This window comes from Rhinoderma darwinii, chromosome 1 (genome assembly GCF_050947455.1).
Source record: "Rhinoderma darwinii isolate aRhiDar2 chromosome 1, aRhiDar2.hap1, whole genome shotgun sequence".
Taxonomy (NCBI): Eukaryota; Metazoa; Chordata; class Amphibia; order Anura; family Rhinodermatidae; genus Rhinoderma; species Rhinoderma darwinii.
The window spans coordinates 368,160,579-368,173,647 of record NC_134687.1 but is presented as its reverse complement, the minus strand read 5'-3'; the positions used below and the strand labels follow the sequence as shown (position 1 = coordinate 368,173,647).

The 13,069-nt window shown below is 40.2% G+C and overlaps 1 protein-coding gene across 1 annotated transcript in view; it reads left to right on the top strand.

Moving 5' to 3' along the window:
* Positions 1 to 2,708: 2,708 nt before the first annotated feature.
* SMARCA2 (SWI/SNF related BAF chromatin remodeling complex subunit ATPase 2) overlaps positions 2,709 to 13,069 on the top strand; it is a 274,747-nt gene continuing 264,386 nt past the window's right edge. The window contains exon 1 of the mRNA XM_075827669.1: positions 2,709 to 3,014. The gene's annotated coding sequence lies outside the window, so the exon portion shown is untranslated. The remainder of the gene's footprint in view (positions 3,015 to 13,069) is intronic.

Sequence of the window (13,069 nt, the reverse complement as noted above, 5' to 3'; positions counted from 1 at the left end):
GTTGCGACCCCTATAGCTACGCTACTGATCAGGAGCCTGCTAGGAGAAGAGGGCATTATGAAGAGCCAGCTAGTAGAAGAGGGCATTACCAGGAGCCTGTTAGGAGAAGAGGGCATTACCAGTGTAAAGGATCTGCCAGGCACAGCTTCTGTGTCAACGCCCATAGGTAATCAGTCTGCACCTGCTTCTATGTCTGTGAGACTGACTCCATCTTCCACCACTCAGGATGGCAGGCTTAGGAGTGGGAGAGCCTATCACAGCCTGGCCAGACGGAGCTAGCTCCCGCCCTCTTTCTATTTATATCTGCCTTTCCTGTTCCTCCTTGCTTGTGATTCTTCTCGTTTGGTTTCCTGGCCCTGCTGCAGCTTCTGAACTATTTGACCCTGCTTCATATTGACCCTGGCTTACTGACTACTCTCCTGCTCTGCGTTTGGTACCTCGTACACTCCTGGTTTGACTCGGCTTGTTCACTACTCTCCTGCTCTGCGTTTGGTACCTCGTACACTCCTGGTTTGACTCGGCTCGTTCACCACTCTTGTTGCTCACGGGTGTTGCCGTGGGCAACTGCCCCATTTCCCGTAGCTTCTGTGTACCCTTGTCTGTTTGTCTGTCGTGCACTTATTGAGCGTAGGGACCGTCGCCCAGTTGTACCCCGTCGCCTAGGGCGGGTCGTTGCAAGTAGGCAGGGACTGAGTGGCGGGTAGATTAGGGCTCACTTGTCTGTTTCCCTACCCCCATCATTACAACCAGGAACCCGTTAGAAGAGGGCATTACCAGGAGCCTGTTAGAAGAGGGCATTACTAGGAGCCTGTTAGGAGAAGAGGGCATTACCAGGAGCCTGTTAGGAGAAGAGGGCATTACCAGGAGCCTGTTAGGAGAAGAGAGCATTATCAGGAGCCTGCTAGGAGAAGAGGGCATTTTCAGGAGCCTGCAAGAAGAGGGCATTACCAGGAGCTGCTAGGAGAATATGGCATTACCAGGAGCCTGCTAGGAGAATAGGGCATTATCAGGAGTCTGCTAGGAGAAGAGGGCATTACCAGGAGCATGCTAGGAGAAGAGGGCATTATCAGGAGCCTGCTAGGAGAAGAGGGCATTACCAGGAGCTGCTAGGAGAAGAGGGCATTACCAGGAGCCTGCTAGGAGAAGAGGGCATTACCAGGAGCCTGCTAGGAGAAGAGGGCATTACCAGGAGCCTGCTAGGAGAAGAGGGCATTATCAGGAGCCTGCTAGGAGAAGAGGGCATTATCAGGAGCCTGCTAGGAGAAGAGGGCATTATCAAGAGCCTGTTTGGATAAAAGGGCATTATCAGCAGCCTGCTAGGAGAAGAGGGCATTATCAGGAGCCTGCTAGGAGAAGAGGGCATTATCAGGAGCCTGCTAGGAGAAGAGGGCATTATCAGGAGCCTGCTAGGAGAAGAGAGCATTACCAGGAGCCTGCTAGGAGAAGAGGGCATTACCAGGACCCTGCTAGGAGAAGAGGGCATTATCAGGAGCCTGCTAGGAGAAGAGGGCATTACCAGGAGCCTGCTAGGAGAAGAGGGCATTACCAGGAGCCTGCTAGGAGAAGAGGGCATTACCAGGAGTCTGCTAGGAGAAGAGGGCATTATCAGGAGCCTGGTAGGAGAAGAGGGCATTACCAGGCGCCCGCTAGGAGAAGAGGGCATTACCAGGAGCCTGCTAGGAGAAGAGGGCATTATCAGGAGCCTGCTAGGAGAAGAGGGCATTACCAGGAGCCTGCTAGGAGAAGAGGGCATTACCAGGAGCCTGCTAGGAGAAGAGGGCATTACCAGGAGCCTGCTAGGAGAAGAGGGCATTATCAAGAGCCTGCTAGGAGAAGAGGGCATTACCAGGAGCCTGCTAGGAGAAGAGGGCATTACCAGGACCCTGCTAGGAGAAGAGGGCATTATCAGGAGCCTGCTAGGAGAAGAGGGCATTACCAGGAGCCTACTAGGAGAAGAGGGCATTACCAGGACCCTGCTAGGAGAAGAGGGCATTATCAGGAGCCTGCTAGGAGAAGAGGGCATTATCAGGAGCCTGCTAGGAGAAGAGGGCATTACCAGGAGCCTGCTAGGACAAGAGGGCATTACCAGGAGCCTGCTAGGAGAAGAGGGCATTACCAGGAGCCTGCTAGGAGAAGAGGGCATTATCAGGAGCCTGGTAGGAGAAGAGGGCATTACCAGGCGCCTGCTAGGAGAAGAGGGCATTACCAGGAGCCTGCTAGGAGAAGAGGGCATTATCAGGAGCCTGCTAGGAGAAGAGGGCATTACCAGGAGCCTGCTAGGAGAAGAGGGCATTACCAGGAGCCTGCTAGGAGAAGAGGGCATTACCAGGAGCCTGCTAGGAGAAGAGGGCATTACCAGGAGCCTGCTAGGAGAAGAGGGCATTACCAGGAGCCTGCTAGGAGAAGAGGGCATTACCAGGACCCTGCTAGGAGAAGAGGGCATTATCAGGAGCCTGCTAGGAGAAGAGGGCATTACCAGGAGCCTACTAGGAGAAGAGGGCATTACCAGGACCCTGCTAGGAGAAGAGGGCATTATCAGGAGCCTGCTAGGAGAAGAGGGCATTACCAGGAGCCTGCTAGGAGAAGAGGGCATTACCAGGAGCTGCCTATGAGCAGTTGTTCACTGTTTCCAGGAGCTGTAAAGTACGGAGGAGGTGTGGTGCTGGCACCCTGTGTAAGGGGGAAGCGGCAGAACAGAGGAAAACTACAGACAGCAGGATTAAAAATAAAACCAAGAAGGAATTGGGAGGAGGAGGAGTTGGCAGAAGGATTGAGCAGGAGGGGAAGAGGCCATGATCCGGATAATGATCTCATGGCCCCGCTGCCAAGGAGAGTAACAGCAGCCCCTGTAAATGACGGCGCGTCTGCAGCAGTGACAGGCGCACACGGGGTGGTCAAAAGGTGGCACTGACCAGTAACAAGCAGAGCATCAGCGCTTTCACTCCTCCTCATCCTCAGAGACACACATCTCCCTGGTAGAAGGACAGCAGACATCAGCTGCAGCCTGCCTGCCGGTAATCGCACGGATATTGCTGTTTATTCATGGAGGAGCGGTGTGCCATCTATGTTTATGTCACGTCCTCCGACCTCAGCCGGCTTCTTCTTTATTTACTACGAGGTCCCTGCTTTGTATTGCAGCAGTAACCCTTTGTGGAGCGGCATTCCCTTTCCCAGGGCTCGGATCACTGGCTGGTAACACGTAGACGCATTGCTTTGAAGTTTGCTTCAGATTCTTCATTACCTGTCATTTGTGGTGGTGGTGTGGGGTGTAGTGAGGGCTGGTGATGGGTGCAGTGTGTGTTGGTGCTGGAGGCTCGGCAGATTGTTCCTGCACTACGCATTTTGCTGGCAGTGAAGTTTTCAGGGAGGGGACATGAAGTTGGCAGATTGTTTCAGTTCATTATTCTCATTATTCACCACACTGTAACTAGAGGAGCTGCCCAACCATTAGCGCTAACGATACAGAGTTGTCAATGTATTACACTGAGGCCAGATGTAGTCTAGGACCGTGCCACAGCCGGCAGTGCACTCAATACTACATCATATTACTAGTGACTATGTACACAACATGTACTGGAGGGACACAGAGTAAACTGCCACTACATATCCAGCTGTCATCTCATATCAATCTCACATCTATCTAATATCTATTTCTAATATCCATCTATATGATCTCTTATCTATCCTTTCAGCACTGCTTTTCCAGTTGAACTTGAGTCATCATTTAAATTCCATTTGTTTCAGCTAAGGTCCAATGTAGCTCAATGACTGTCCCATTTGTATTGTATGCTAATGTTTCCATTTGTTCTGTAGTTGTAAAATGGATTTTGTCAAGAGGATTATATAGGATTATGCTAGTGTTTTAGGACTACCTTTGAATATGTGTTCACAAAATTTAAAGGGACTGTCTCAGGACAACAACCACTGTCCATATGCCCAATTAGGGTATACGAACCTTGTAGAGGGGTCCTCTGCTCAGGAAGCTGTGTGTCTATGCATTACACGGAGAGCCAAGCATTTGAATTGTCACAATGTCTAGCAATATTTCCCCAGACGTATGCCTAGACAAAGCTACGATCGCCAGGGGTGAAAGAAGCCTGACCTGGCGGCAATTAGCTGATCACCACACCAGCTTCATTTTATAAAGGGGTTGTCTTCGTGAGAAATCATCTTCATCGTGTCATATATTTGTCTAACTGGCCTGAGAATGACCTAATAAAAGTCTGTTTTATCTATATTATCTGTACAGCGGAATGTAGTTTATTGTTCCCTGTCATCAGCCATTTCAGGCTGGGTTGAGACTAACTGTATTGCTCATCAATTACTGATAGGGTGTCCAAAAAATGTCTGTCCCCATATTCACTACTTTATCTCGAGAAGGTCTAAAAACATTTATTCTCTTGAATGATATTAGCAGCTCTGTTTATAATACACTGTACCTTTATATTAGATACAATGAGCACAGCAATTGGAGAAGCACAGTTGAAGGCTAGTTTCACACATCTGTAATGTGTCCACATCTGTATTATGGTCTACAAGACCCGACCCCCACATTCCTACTGAACCAAACTTAGGTCACCAAAAAACCCTTTGGTGATCTAAATTCAGTTCAGAAGAACCACTGGAGTACAGGTCTTGTGGCCACATTTTGGCTGTCTGATTGTCGGTCCAAATGTTCCAAAATATGTTATTCAGAAGAACTTTATTTAAAAAAAAGCTAATGTGTGCAGTGTTGCTTATTAGATTGACATCACATTCCTTGCTAGAGATTTCAAGCCCAATCGTAGATTTTGGTTGACAGCCGCCAATGTCTGCTATCAGGGAACAAGTTCATTGCGTCATTTGTCTCCTCTGGAGATAAGTGGCACCAATAGAACCTTGTAATTATTCATCTCCTGTCAATGTTGAAATAACATGCACATTCAGCTGAGTCAAACATGTTCTTGGGGGGTTGAAGTCAGGGTGATAGCTGTGAAAGCTATCTAGAAGTCATCTTACATGTAATGTTTATGCCAGTTTGTAAGTGGTATGCATGGGCAAATACAGGATTTTTAAAGGACAGGGGGGAGTTCAAATGCATACTTTTTAAACCAATATATTTTCGCCACACTCCCCTCTGGTTTTTACACTTGGAGTATTGGTCTGCATGTATCCACAAGCCAAGCCCTTTATATTACAAGCTCTAAATTAAAGGGCTAGGCGATATGTGCTGACCACTACTCGTTGCATAGACAGTGTACCCTGTAGATAGGGGCACGCTTCAACAAGCACTTACCTCTCCGCGTCCCCTCGCCGCCATCCTCTCCCCCTGCGATGCATGCCTAGTCTCTTCTGACCAGGCCTGCTCCAGCGGAACCACTCAGGCGGTGCAATAACGTCATTGAAATGCCTGCATCACAAGAAAAGTGCTGAATGGCAGGGAACTGATGGTTCCCTTACCTGGCCAGCGCTGTCAATTGTTGCCGCGGGGGACGCAAATACAATTGAGTACAACAGTATAACAGTATATGAGGGCCCCCCCCCCCCGCGTGTACAACTAGTATGTAGCAGGATAGCATCAGCCAGTATGGATTGTGCCCGTTCTGTATATACTGTACCAGATACAATTTAGCCCTTTAATTTGTTGGAGAAAGCACAAGGTACATAGCTCACTTTCAGTCGGTTGTAGGCTATGCACATGCAGTTTGTATTTTCCAGCAATCCGATATATATCATACATATAACATATATCTTCTACTGTACTTGCTGAGTATATCAGTATTATTGTACATCTACTGTACTTGCTGAGTATATCAGTATTGTTGTACTTCTACTGTACTTGCTGAGTATATCAGTATTGTTGTACTTCTACTATACTTGCTGAGTATATCAGTATTGCTGTACTTCTACTATACTTGCTGAGTATATCAGTATTGTTGTACTTCTACTATACTTGCTGAGTATATCAGTATTGCTGTACTTCTACTATACTTGCTGAGTATATCAGTATTGTTGTACTTCTACTATACTTGCTAAGTATATCAGTATTGCTGTACTTCTTTCTACTGTACTTGCTGAGTATATCAGTATTGTTGTACTTCTACTGTACTTGCTGAGTATATCAGTATTGTTGTACTTCTACTGTACTTGCTGAGTATATCAGTATTGTTGTACTTCTACTATACTTGCTGAGTATATCAGTATTGTTGTACTTCTACTGTACATGCTGAGTATATCAGTATTGTTGTACTTCTACTATACTTGCTGAGTATATCAGTATTGTTGTACTTCTACTATACTTGCTGAGTATATCAGTATTGTTGTACTTCTACTATACTTGCTGAGTATATCAGTATTGTTGTACTTCTACTATACTTGCTAAGTATATCAGTATTGCTGTACTTCTACTGTACTTGCTGAGTATATCAGTATTGTTGTACTTCTACTGTACTTGCTGAGTATATCAGTATTGTTGTACTTCTACTGTACTTGCTGAGTATATCAGTATTGTTGTACTTCTACTATACTCGCTGAGTATATGAGTATTGCTGTACTTCTACTATACTTGCTGAGTATATCAGTATTGTTGTACTTCTACTGTACTCGCTGAGTATATAAGTATTGTTGTACTTCTACTATACTAGCTGAGTATATCAGTATTGCTGTACTTCTACTATACTTGCTGAGTATATCAGTATTTATACTTGCTGAGTATATCAGTATTGTTGTACTTCTGCTATACTTGCTGAGTATATCAGTATTGTTGTACTTCTACTGTACTTGCTGAGTATATCAGTATTGTTGTACTTCTACTATACTTGCGGAGTATATCAGTATTGCTGTACTTCTACTATACTTGCTGAGTATATCAGTATTGTTGTACTTCTACTACACTTGCTGAGTATATCAGTATTGTTGTACTTCTACTGTACTTGCTGAGTATATCAGTATTGTTGTACTTCTACTATACTTGCTGAGTATATCAGTATTGTTTTACTTCTACTGTACTTGCTGAGTATATCAGTATTGTTGTACATCTACTATACTTGCTGAGTATATCAGTATTGTTGTACTTCTACTATACTTGCTGAGTATATCAGTATTGTTGTACTTCTACTATACTTGCTGAGTATATCAGTATTGTTGTACTTCTACTATACTTGCTGAGTATATCAGTATTGTTGTACTTCTACTACACTTGCTGAGTATATCAGTATTGTTGTACTTCTACTGTACTTGCTGAGTATATCAGTATTGTTGTACTTCTACTATACTTGCTGAGTATATCAGTATTGCTGTACTTCTACTATACTTGCTGAGTATATCAGTATTGTTGTACTTCTACTATACTTGCTAAGTATATCAGTATTGCTGTACTTCTACTATACTTGCTGCGTATATCAGTATTGTTGTACTTCTACTATACTTGCTGAGTATATCAGTATTGTTGTACTTCTACTATACTTGCAGAGTATAAAAGTATTGTTGTGCTTCTACTGTACTTGCTGAGTATATCAGTATTGTTGTACTTCTACTGTACTTGCTGAGTATAGCAGTATTGTTGTACTTCTACTATACTTGCTGAGTATATCAGTATTGCTGTACTTCTACTATACTTGCTGAGTATATCAGTATTGTTGTATTTCTACTATACTTGCTGAGTATATCAGTATTGCTGTACTTCTACTATACTTGCTGAGTATATCAGTATTGTTGTACTTCTACTATACTTGCGGAGTATATCAGTATTGCTGTACTTCTACTATACTTGCTGAGTATATCAGTATTGTTGTACTTCTACTGTACTTGCTGAGTATATCAGTATTGTTGTACTTCTACTGTACTTGCTGAGTATATCAGTATTGCTGTACTTCTACTATACTTGCTGAGTATATCAGTATTGTTGTACTTCTACTATACTTGCTGAGTATATCAGTATTGCTGTACTTCTACTATACTTGCTGAGTATATCAGTATTGTTGTACTTCTACTGTACTTGCTGAGTATATCAGTATTGTTGTACTTCTACTGTACTTGCTGAGTATATCAGTATTGTTGTACTTCTACTGTACTTGCTGAGTATATCAGTATTGTTGTACTTCTACTATATTTGCTGAGTATATCAGTATTGTTGTACTTCTGCTGTACTTGCTGAGTATATCAGTATTGTTGTACTTCTACTGTACTTGCTGAGTATATCAGTATTGTTGCACTTCTATTATACTCGCTGAGTATATCAGTATTGTTGTACTTGCTGAGTATATCAGTATTGTTATACTTCTACTGTACTCGCTGAGTATATCAGTATTGTTGTACTTGCTGAGTATATCAGTATTGTTGTAACTCTACTGTACTTGCTGAGTATATCAGTATTATTGTACTTCTACTGTACTTGCTGAATTTATCAGTATTGCTGTACTTCTACTATACATGCTGAGTATATCAGTATTATTGTACTTCTACTATACTTCCGGAGTATATCAGTATTGTTGTACTTCTACTATACTTGCTGAGTATATCAGTATTGTTGTACTTCTACTATACTTGCTAAGTATATCAGTATTGCTGTACTTCTACTGTACTTGCTGAGTATATCAGTATTGTTGTACTTCTACTGTACTTGCTGAGTATATCAGTATTGTTGTACTTCTACTGTACTTGCTGAGTATATCAGTATTGTTGTACTTCTACTATACTCGCTGAGTATATGAGTATTGCTGTACTTCTACTATACTTGCTGAGTATATCAGTATTGTTGTACTTCTACTGTACTCGCTGAGTATATAAGTATTGTTGTACTTCTACTATACTTGCTGAGTATATCAGTATTGCTGTACTTCTACTATACTTGCTGAGTATATCAGTATTTATACTTGCTGAGTATATCAGTATTGTTGTACTTCTACTATACTTGCTGAGTATATCAGTATTGTTGTACTTCTACTGTACTTGCTGAGTATATCAGTATTGTTGTACTTCTACTATACTTGCGGAGTATATCAGTATTGCTGTACTTCTACTACACTTGCTGAGTATATCAGTATTGTTGTACTTCTACTACACTTGCTGAGTATATCAGTATTGTTGTACTTCTACTGTACTTGCTGAGTATATCAGTATTGTTGTACTTCTACTATACTTGCTGAGTATATCAGTATTGCTGTACTTCTACTATACTTGCTGAGTATATCAGTATTGTTGTACTTCTACTATACTTGCTAAGTATATCAGTATTGCTGTACTTCTACTATACTTGCTGAGTATATCAGTATTGTTGTACTTCTACTATACTTGCTGAGTATATCAGTATTGTTGTACTTCTACTATACTTGCAGAGTATATCAGTATTGTTGTGCTTCTACTGTACTTGCTGAGTATATCAGTATTGTTGTACTTCTACTGTACTTGCTGAGTATAGCAGTATTGTTGTACTTCTACTATACTTGCTGAGTATATCAGTATTGCTGTACTTCTACTATACTTGCTGAGTATATCAGTATTGCTGTATTTCTACTATACTTGCTGAGTATATCAGTATTGCTGTACTTCTACTATACTTGCTGAGTATATCAGTATTGTTGTACTTCTACTATACTTGCGGAGTATATCAGTATTGCTGTACTTCTACTATACTTGCTGAGTATATCAGTATTGTTGTACTTCTACTGTACTTGCTGAGTATATCAGTATTGTTGTACTTCTACTGTACTTGCTGAGTATATCAGTATTGCTGTACTTCTACTATACTTGCTGAGTATATCAGTATTGTTGTACTTCTACTATACTTGCTGAGTATATCAGTATTGCTGTACTTCTACTATACTTGCTGAGTATATCAGTATTGTTGTACTTCTACTGTACTTGCTGAGTATATCAGTATTGTTGTACTTCTACTGTACTTGCTGAGTATATCAGTATTGTTGTACTTCTACTGTACTTGCTGAGTATATCAGTATTGTTGTACTTCTACTATATTTGCTGAGTATATCAGTATTGTTGTACTTCTGCTGTACTTGCTGAGTATATCAGTATTGTTGTACTTCTACTGTACTTGCTGAGTATATCAGTATTGTTGCACTTCTATTATACTCGCTGAGTATATCAGTATTGTTGTACTTGCTGAGTATATCAGTATTGTTATACTTCTACTGTACTCGCTGAGTATATCAGTATTGTTGTACTTGCTGAGTATATCAGTATTGTTGTAACTCTACTGTACTTGCTGAGTATATCAGTATTATTGTACTTCTACTGTACTTGCTGAATTTATCAGTATTGCTGTACTTCTACTATACATGCTGAGTATATCAGTATTATTGTACTTCTACTATACTTCCGGAGTATATCATAATTGTTGTACTTCTACTGTACTTGCTGAGTATATCAGTATTGCTGTACTTCTACTGTACTTGCAGAGTATATCGAGTATATTAGTATTGTTGTACTTCTACTATACTCGCTGAGTATATCAGTATTGCTGTACTTCTACTATACTTGCTGAGTATATCAGTATTGTTGTACTTCTACTGTACTCGCTGAGTATATAAGTATTGTTGTACTTCTACTATACTTGCTGAGTATATCAGTATTGCTGTACTTCTACTATACTTGCTGAGTATATCAGTATTTATACTTGCTGAGTATATCAGTATTGTTGTACTTCTACTATACTTGCTGAGTATATCAGTATTGTTGTACTTCTACTGTACTTGCTGAGTATATCAGTATTGTTGTACTTCTACTATACTTGCGGAGTATATCAGTATTGCTGTACTTCTACTATACTTGCTGAGTATATCAGTATTGTTGTACTTCTACTACACTTGCTGAGTATATCAGTATTGTTGTACTTCTACTGTACTTGCTGAGTATATCAGTATTGTTGTACTTCTACTATACTTGCTGAGTATATCAGTATTGTTTTACTTCTACTGTACTTGCTGAGTATATCAGTATTGTTGTACATCTACTATACTTGCTGAGTATATCAGTATTGCTGTACTTCTACTATACTTGCTGAGTATATCAGTATTGTTGTACTTCTACTACACTTGCTGAGTATATCAGTATTGTTGTACTTCTACTGTACTTGCTGAGTATATCAGTATTGTTGTACTTCTACTATACTTGCTGAGTATATCAGTATTGCTGTACTTCTACTATACTTGCTGAGTATATCAGTATTGTTGTACTTCTACTATACTTGCTGAGTATATCAGTATTGCTGTACTTCTACTATACTTGCTGAGTATATCAGTATTGTTGTACTTCTACTATACTTGCTGAGTATATCAGTATTGTTGTACTTCTACTATACTTGCAGAGTATATCAGTATTGTTGTGCTTCTACTGTACTTGCTGAGTATATCAGTATTGCTGTACTTCTACTATACTTGCTGAGTATATCAGTATTGTTGTACTTCTACTATACTTGCTGAGTATATCAGTATTGTTGTACTTCTACTATACTTGCAGAGTATATCAGTATTGTTGTGCTTCTACTGTACTTGCTGAGTATATCAGTATTGTTGTACTTCTACTGTACTTGCTGAGTATAGCAGTATTGTTGTACTTCTACTATACTTGCTGAGTATATCAGTATTGCTGTACTTCTACTATACTTGCTGAGTATATCAGTATTGTTGTACTTCTACTATACTTGCTAAGTATATCAGTATTGCTGTACTTCTACTATACTTGCTGAGTATATCAGTATTGTTGTACTTCTACTATACTTGCTGAGTATATCAGTATTGTTGTACTTCTACTATACTTGCAGAGTATATCAGTATTGTTGTGCTTCTACTGTACTTGCTGAGTATATCAGTATTGTTGTACTTCTACTGTACTTGCTGAGTATAGCAGTATTGTTGTACTTCTACTATACTTGCTGAGTATATCAGTATTGCTGTACTTCTACTATACTTGCTGAGTATATCAGTATTGTTGTACTTCTACTGTACTTGCGGAGTATATCAGTATTGTTGTACTTCTACTGTACTTGCTGAGTATATCAGTATTGCTGTACTTCTACTGTACTTGCGGAGTATATCAGTATTGTTGTACTTCTACTGTACTTGCTGAGTATATCAGTATTGTTGTACTTCTACTGTACTTGCGGAGTATATCAGTATTGTTGTACTTCTACTGTACTTGCTGAGTATATCAGTATTGCTGTACTTCTACTGTACTTGCGGAGTATATCAGTATTGTTGTACTTCTACTGTACTTGCTGAGTATATCAGTATTGTTGTACTTCTACTGTACTTGCGGAGTATATCAGTATTGTTGTACTTCTACTGTACTTGCTGAGTATATCAGTATTGCTGTACTTCTACTGTACTTGCTGAGTATATCAGTATTGCTGTACTTCTACTATACTTGCTGAGTATATCAGTATTGTTGTACTTCTACTGTACTTGCTGAGTATATCAGTATTGTTGTACATCTACTATACTTGCTGAGTATATCAGTATTGTTGTACTTCTACTATACTTGCTGAGTATATCAGTATTGCTGTACTTCTACTATACTTGCTGAGTATATCAGTATTGTTGTACTTCTACTGTACTTGCTGAGTATATCAGTATTGTTGTACTTCTACTGTACTTGCTGAGTATATCAGTATTATTGTACATCTACTATACTTGCTGAGTATATCAGTATTGTTGTACTTCTACTGTACTTGCTGAGTATATCAGTATTGTTGTACTTCTACTGTACTTGCTGAGTATATCAGTATTGTTGTACTTCTACTATACTTGCTAAGTATATCAGTATTGTTGTACTTCTACTATACTTGCTGAGTATATCAGTATTGTTGTACTTCTACTATACTTGCTGAGTATATCAGTATTGCTGTACTTCTACTGTACTTACTGAGTATATCAGTATTGTTGTACTTCTACTGTACTTGCTGAGTATATCAGTATTGTTGTACTTCTACTGTACTCGCTGAGTATATCAGTATTGTTGCACTTCTATTATACTCGCTGAGTATATCAGTATTGTTGTACTTGCTGAGTATATCAGTATTGTTGTACTTCTACTGTACTCGCTGAGTATATCAGTATTGTTGTACTTGCTGAGT